The 7,237-nt window shown below is 37.6% G+C and overlaps 1 long non-coding RNA gene across 1 annotated transcript; it reads left to right on the plus strand.

Annotated features, from left to right (window-relative positions):
• Positions 1-238: 238 nt before the first annotated feature.
• On the plus strand, positions 239-6,202 carry LOC309442931. Its single transcript, XR_014184705.1, has 3 exons — positions 239-332; positions 4,223-4,401; positions 6,157-6,202. It is a non-coding gene; the product is annotated as an uncharacterized lncRNA (long non-coding RNA).
• The last annotated feature ends 1,035 nt before the right edge of the window (positions 6,203-7,237 follow it).

Below are 7,237 nucleotides of genomic sequence, written 5' to 3' on the forward strand. Positions count from 1 at the left end.
GACCCAGATGGTTTCTGGCTTCTCTGCATAGTATTTGGACTTACAAACCTTGAGAAATTTAATCCAAGCCAGCAAATTACTGAAAAACCCTGACAACCTTCATTACATAGTAAGGCCAAAATACATCCTGGTTTGTCTTCCTTACTGTATCTTTCTTTGTTCCTCCCCATGTATGTTCTTCCTGTGCTCTTTCTTTTACCAAGTGAGATTTTATCCTTTTTTCTTTTTTCTTTTTAACAAAATCTTGAGAACTGCATGGAATAAAACAAGCCCACAAGAATGAGAAAGCCCACTTCAGCCTAAAAATGCTCACTAAAGGAAAAGCATCCCAGGTAAGTGAGATGTCCTACACCGGGGAAGTTTTGGACCTACTGTGCCTACACTACTTTGATGATGCTTGCTTGCCTAGTAAATTCAGTATTTTGGGGACACACTAAGGTTGTTTCCTGTTATAAGCTTGCCCTACATCACTAAGCTGGTAGATCTATGCAGACATCTGAGGTCTTTGCATGTGGCATCTGGGCTAGAACTACTGTGTGGTAATTACATATCTAGAAATCCTTGAGAAATGTTAAAAAAAGAAAAAAATCCCCAAATTCTTTTAAACAGCATTTCATGTCAGGGAAAGAGAATACGCCCAGAGCTATTGCGCTTGTTTCTCTCCCTGGTTTGTTCAGAAGCTGAAAAGCATTCTTACATTCAGACATCTGCAAAAGAAATAATCCTCTAGTTTCTACAGAGAAGGATTCCCAAACAGAAAAAGAGGACTATATTTGAACACCTCTGTGTAGGAAAAAGTCTCTATGCTGTTTTGATCAAATCTCTCTTACAGAAAGAGTACATATTGGTGTTAGATCCTTAAGATGGAGAATTTATGGCATTACAGCAGTTCCAGGGATAATTGCTTTTTTTGTGATATAGATGCACCAATTACTATGTAAAAATTGAATTTTCTCTAGCATTTTCCCAATTAATTTTTCTTTTCCTAAGACTCAGGATTAGTTTGGGGTTTGTGACTACAGAAAACAAACAACATCACGTCAGACAGCTCAATAAAACTTTTCCTTTACCCTTTATATTTTTCCTCAAAGTTTGTTGGTTTTTGTTGTGTTTTTTTTTTCACGCTAAAATACATATCCTCCAGTATTTTAAAAACAACGTTTCTCCTGTCCTTTAGATTATTTTTACCCTGTTCAGACAAGCACGTGAGAAATTTCCTAACAAAGTTTGCAAACACACTGATTAGCTTTAAGTAACTGTAAATTTGACTCTCTGCATTTACAAAATTCTCTGCATGAAGCATAGAAGTCTCTGGCATGATGTGGTTTCACACTCAGTGGTCCCAGAGACTGAAGAAATCAAGGGCTAAAGCTCTGGTTTGGATCTTTCTCCAGTGAGGAAAACTATACTACAGAGAATCAAAAGGACAGTACAAGTTTCCTACTTGACTTGAATGAGTTCAGCTTCTTCTTATAAACTTTTGCTTCCTATAAAGGGATTTTATTAATGGTCTCACTTACTAAAACCCAACCAATCCTGTTCTTTTTTGCAGTACTGTGTCATTAAGAAACCGTAAAAACAAACAAACTGACAGACACATGAGAAAAAGCACTTTTAAAAGAACAGATTCATAATGTTTGAGGTTTGGAGAGCTGTTCTGTTCTCCTTCCAAGACTTTAAATGACATTTTCAGGCCAAAAGGGTTATTAACAACTTAGTTTTAAAGCTCTTAAAAATTCAAACACTGACTGGATTAACTACAAGGGTGCAGAGGACACGTTTCTGTTTCTGACTCCAGCCACTCCCATGTCTGTCAGCATGTCTGAATTAGAGCTGAATCTGATTATTGCGTTAAAATGTAGAGTACCAGTAGAAGCAAATGAACTTCTGGCTCCAGGTAGTCTCTGGGGTTACATATACGCCTGCAGTCCTGCCATTGCTTCTCTGCTGTTACAAAGCTCTGCCAACGTGAAAGAATCAGAAGTTCCAGACCTATAACAATAGCGGTATAAATATCTTGTTTGTGCTGATGTTCTGGTCTAAGAGCTGAGAAAATCACAAATGTCACCAGCACTACCATTTGTTCAGTGATGGGATCAGATAGAGAAAAGGGACCCATTCTACCACCAACTTCTAATACATCATGTGTAATGTGCCAGAGTTATTAAATTATTAGCTAATATTTTGAGTGTATGTTTTTCTTCAGAATGTTTTGAAATTTCTAAACTAGTCTTTTTAAGTATATAATAGTTTTGGGTTGGTTTGTTGATTTTTTTTTTTTGGGGGGGGGGGTTGGTTTTGTTTGTTTGTTTGTTTGGTGCTTTTTGGGGTTTTTGGGGATTTGTTTTGGTTTGTGTTTTTTTGTGGGTTTTGTGTGTGTGTGTGATTTCTTGTTGTTGTGTTGTGTTTGGGTTTGTTTGTTTGTTTGTTTGTTTGTTTGTTTTTTTCCCCAAGGATCTCACTGAAAATAAAAAATAGCAGAATGTTGACATTTTACTGCATGTTAGAATCAGCACAGACTGGAACATGATAAGTAGCCTTGTACTTCATTCCTGCAGTACAGAATTATACTGGGATGAGAAACTCGAAAGGCAGGATAGCTGAGCAAAAAAAGAGGAAAAAAAAAAAAACAACAGAAAAAGCCACCACACCACAACACAAAGTTTTCTGACAAATGTGATAAGGCAGGTCCTATCTTTTTCCTTTAAGCATGAGGCCAGACATACATACACATAAGCAAGATGAGATTTTTTTAAGGACAAGTGATGTTAGATTGGCACAATGAAGAAAATACAGACATTTTCTGGTACATGAAAGCCCTTCTCAGGCATGAAACAATGAAGAGGTAAGTATAGTGAAGCAAAGTAGAGCTGGGGAAAACTTCTAATCTGGTTTAATTATTTAATGAGAGAGGTTGACATTAAAAAAAAATTGTCTGGTACCCAGTGATAAGGGGGGGGATGTTACTTAGGGAAAATTGGGTAGGAAGCTACTGTGTATGAAAATCCCCGAATATGAAAACTTTCCAATTTGAGTAGTTAGAAATTCAGAATTTGATTCAGTAACTTGCCTGGACCTAGTAATCTAAAATGGATGACAATCCAAATACTTGTTTGGATCATTCAAGGTCCTGGACATATATCTGTATTTTGTGACTTCAAATATCTGTATTGGAAATGGAAGAAGGAAGGTATCTAAATGACCATTGAAATTCACGTTGGTGTCTAAATGTCGAGCATGGGATTAAGTGAAAATGTTGTAGGTTAGATTTACTTAGATAAGAATAAATCTCTGGATCTGAAGCATCAGTGATGTCTCCCCACTGCCAGTTGTTTTCTGGAAGAGGAGGAAATCTGCATAGGGCGCTTCAGGGATAAACCGTACCTGAACTAGACTTTGAAAAATATGTTTGCTTTCCCCCCTGACAATCTGTGACAAGATGATATAAAGCAGCATTTACCAACAACTTGTAAGAGATTAGGCAGTTGTCAAAAGAGATGTCAATACAGGCTTTAGCAATTGCTTCCTGAAAGATTTTGGAGAGAACCACTAAGCTGCAGCTGGGTTTTGATGGCTCTCTACAGCTGTGCACAGCTGGGCAGATACTGTGTTTACCTGTATCTTTAGTTCTGGCTTGGTACTTAATGGCTGGGGTGACAGTGTCATATAATAACCATTTTTTATGTACATATATTGTGAATTTGGTGTCATCCATTATGAACCACCCAATCCCTCACTCTCATTTTTCTTCATAACTGTATGTCTTGATTCCCACAAATAAAACCATAATTACTGCTGCTTTTGTTTAACATGATTTGTAATTGCTATAATGATAAGGTCTCCCTTGGTAACAGTAAGTGCTTACTGCTCACTTGAAATGCAGTTCTTCTGCAGCAAGCTTTCCCTGCTTGAGACATACTGTCTCTAAAATAAACCTTTTTTTGCTCTATAACAACACCAAGAAAGTAGATGATGAATGCAGTCTAATTTTTCCGAACAATGACAACAGTCTTATAAACACTTCAGTGCAAGCAGTTAGCCAGAACTTGGGATTGTTTACATTAGAGGAAATGAATGATACAAGATATTCTTTGATAGTATGATGTTTATTTATGAAGGAAGCACATCAGCTTGTATTTCTACAAACGCAGTAGGAGAAAAAAAAAAAAAAGCCATTTTGGGGGTTATTTTCTGATTTTCTTTTCTGGCTCTTGTCTTTCAGCTCTGCCCCTCCTATCACACCTGTGCCTAAGGAGGATACCTGTCTCCCCATAGGATTACATTTACATCTGCATCTTCAACTGCTCTCCTGCCTCTCTTTTCAGTTTCTTAGTTCAGCTCAAGCACAGCTCACCAAGCAGTCTCCTACTTCTGGTATTCTGAATTCCAGGAAAAAAACAGGTAAAGGACAACACATGTAAGCCAATGTAACAATCAGCTGCAGTTAAAAGGATGTCTTATTGACCTCACTCCGTGCTCCCAACTACCTGTACTTTCTTGTCCTTTAGACCAACACCATCATTCATCCAACTCCACAGCGAGATTGTTCATGGAGTCAAACCAGAAAATAACTCTTTTTCTTTTTCTGATTTAACTCTCTATCATTTTACATTGCTAAATCAGTTCACAACACGGCTAGAGAAATGTCAGAGATGGCAAAAAGGGTTCAAGGGAACACACATTTGCATTTTAAGGGCAGGGAGGCTCAACCGTAATGTACCAGCAGAATGAGAACTCTGCCATCTCCTTCTGAATAACAGACATTTTGTAGCCTTCTCACTCCACAACAGTCTTTCCTTTGAACAGAAAAAAATATTTAGCCCTCAACTCTGCTTCAGTGACAGTATAGAGTATTGGAGGCTGGTTGGTTCTCGGGCAGGTCCAGCTCTGTGCTGAACCAATGCGGGGGTCCTAGGACCACAGGGAAGATGAAGCAACAGAGGTAATTGGTGGGAAGGAGGATTGAGGACAGTGACTCATCCTTTCAGCAGCACTGCTCAGGAAAATCAAAGCCTATCTGATAAAGCAAGTGATTAGATAAAAAGAAGATTTATGAAATAGTTTGGAAACCTTATTGTAATCCAAAAATTCAGTGTTGAATAAAAGGTAGGTCCAGGCCAAAATCACCATATTTGCAGAAAGAGAAGTAAATTTTATGATTCAAGTATGGATTCAAAGCCAGAGTTTTCTCCCTGTTTTACTATATGCCCAACCAATATTCTTAAATATCACATTCTGCATGTAGCAGTGACTGAAAGCCTATCAGTGAACAAAGAGCCAGAGACTGTATTTCAAAGCTTCTTCTTACCCTAAGGGCCATGCTCACTAACTTTGTAATCAAAACATTTATTAGGTGGTCCTATAATATGATATGGCAGACAGGCCTGTGAGTTCCTTTAGCTCATTGTATACTCAAATAATACATTAGATAACAAGTTAAATGCAATTCATTACAGTTTTATTATGGACTTTGTCTCTTTTTTAAGGAAAAGCATTTGCTGCAGTATCTGGTATCTTTTGATTAAAAAGTGTAGGGTAAAAACTAACCAATTTGTAAAGGAGGATTTTTTTTTTTTAATACAGATCTGGATTATGACTTCAGGAACAAACACTGTATGTGCACATCAGAAAGAACCCTGAAAAGGACACTGGGCAGCTTCCCAATTTCCAGTTCACTCTATTTTTCCTTCTCTTTTCCTATTCCTTGTCTAGTAGGTGAGAGAAAAAACATTGATTTCTATAAACCTTTGCTATTTGGCCTGTTCCGTCTGTGCACAACTGAACATCCCGTGAGAGGGAAGAGATCCACCTCCCTCTCTCCTCTGCAGACACAGACAGCAAAGTGACTTCACAAACCCGTTCCACTTTGATCCACGATCAGAGGGGATTTTAAAAGGGTGCTCGTGTGCATGGAAACAGCAGGGAGGGAGCTTCTTCATATGGCCCTGTGTAATGAAAACCAGCACATGCATTTCTTGCATGAACAAGAAGACTCACTGCAGAAGAAGAACGATTTGGAAGATCAAAATAACTCAGAAAGGGAAGATGGAAGTTTTTTTCCAAATTAAAAAAAAAAAAAAGAAGTGGGGAATGTGTTACGATTCTTCATCACAGCATCATCATACTTTCACAGCAATTCCATATATTTCTTTGCAGGTATGGCTATGGATAAGCTAAGTGGGAAAATAAGGCATGCATAGGCCTTTTCATTGCTGTGTACCTCAGGTATTTATTTTCAGTGACTATTGACTTGGGCAAGATTTCAAAGAATGAATTAGACCCCAGCTTTGCAAAGGATGCACTAGCACTGTTTAAATTGTTGGTCATTAGTAATTTTTGCTATACAGTCCTAGTTTTATTTCCTCATATTTTTTGCTTCCTCCTTAAAGCAGCAGTATTTTGCCACCCTTCTTGGAGGAGATAATGATGAAATTAATCCAGTTATTGAATTGCCACTCTCTGGAAAGATCATTTCACATATGGGGAGAAGTGGGAAGAAATCAATCTGCTCATCGATTGATTGAAGGTGGGTTTTCATGTGCAGCATTTTTAGAGGGCAGAGAAGATCAGAAGGACCTTAGGGAAGTCAGCATCTTCATTGCTGTCAAAGTGTCTGCTCTTGTACCCTGACAGAACTGAATTGTTAAGGAGGCAGCATTCGTGTTCATTTATAGGCTTAAAAAAAAAAAAAAAAAAAAATCCTATCCTTTTATAAAAATGGTGGGTTAGTACATTGAAATAAAATGTATATGATTTTATTATGATTTTATTTTCCAGAAAAGACAAGTATTTGACTGAGCAGAGTCATGGTGTGTTATTGTTCTTAACTGCAGCTGAAATTTATCACTTAAAGAGAAACTGACTTTGGGATCTGCCTATAGCCAGAAAGTGAGTTAAGCAGTCCAGAAGTTAACTGAGAACTTCAGCGGGATTTGTTAATCTTTGACAGAGCAGTATTAATTTCTTCTGTGAGAACGTGGTAAAAAAGCTAACTCAAATTAGTCTGGCTTTCACAAATGCTCCAGTGAAAAAAATATTTCTGATGAATTGGTACTTCATTATTTGGGCTTACCCATTCCCTTCTGCCTCATCAGTAAATTCTTATTTCTAAAACAGGAATGCTACAACATGTCTGAGAATGTATTTCATTTCAGAGCACTCCCTAACAGCCATTTTGATCCAATACTGTATCTCTTAGTGAACACAATGGTTTGTGTGTGTAGTTTTAATTAACTTA

Source organism: Streptopelia decaocto (genome assembly GCF_964273445.1).
Source record: "Streptopelia decaocto genome assembly, chromosome: 7".
In the NCBI taxonomy this organism is placed as follows: domain Eukaryota; kingdom Metazoa; phylum Chordata; class Aves; order Columbiformes; family Columbidae; genus Streptopelia; species Streptopelia decaocto.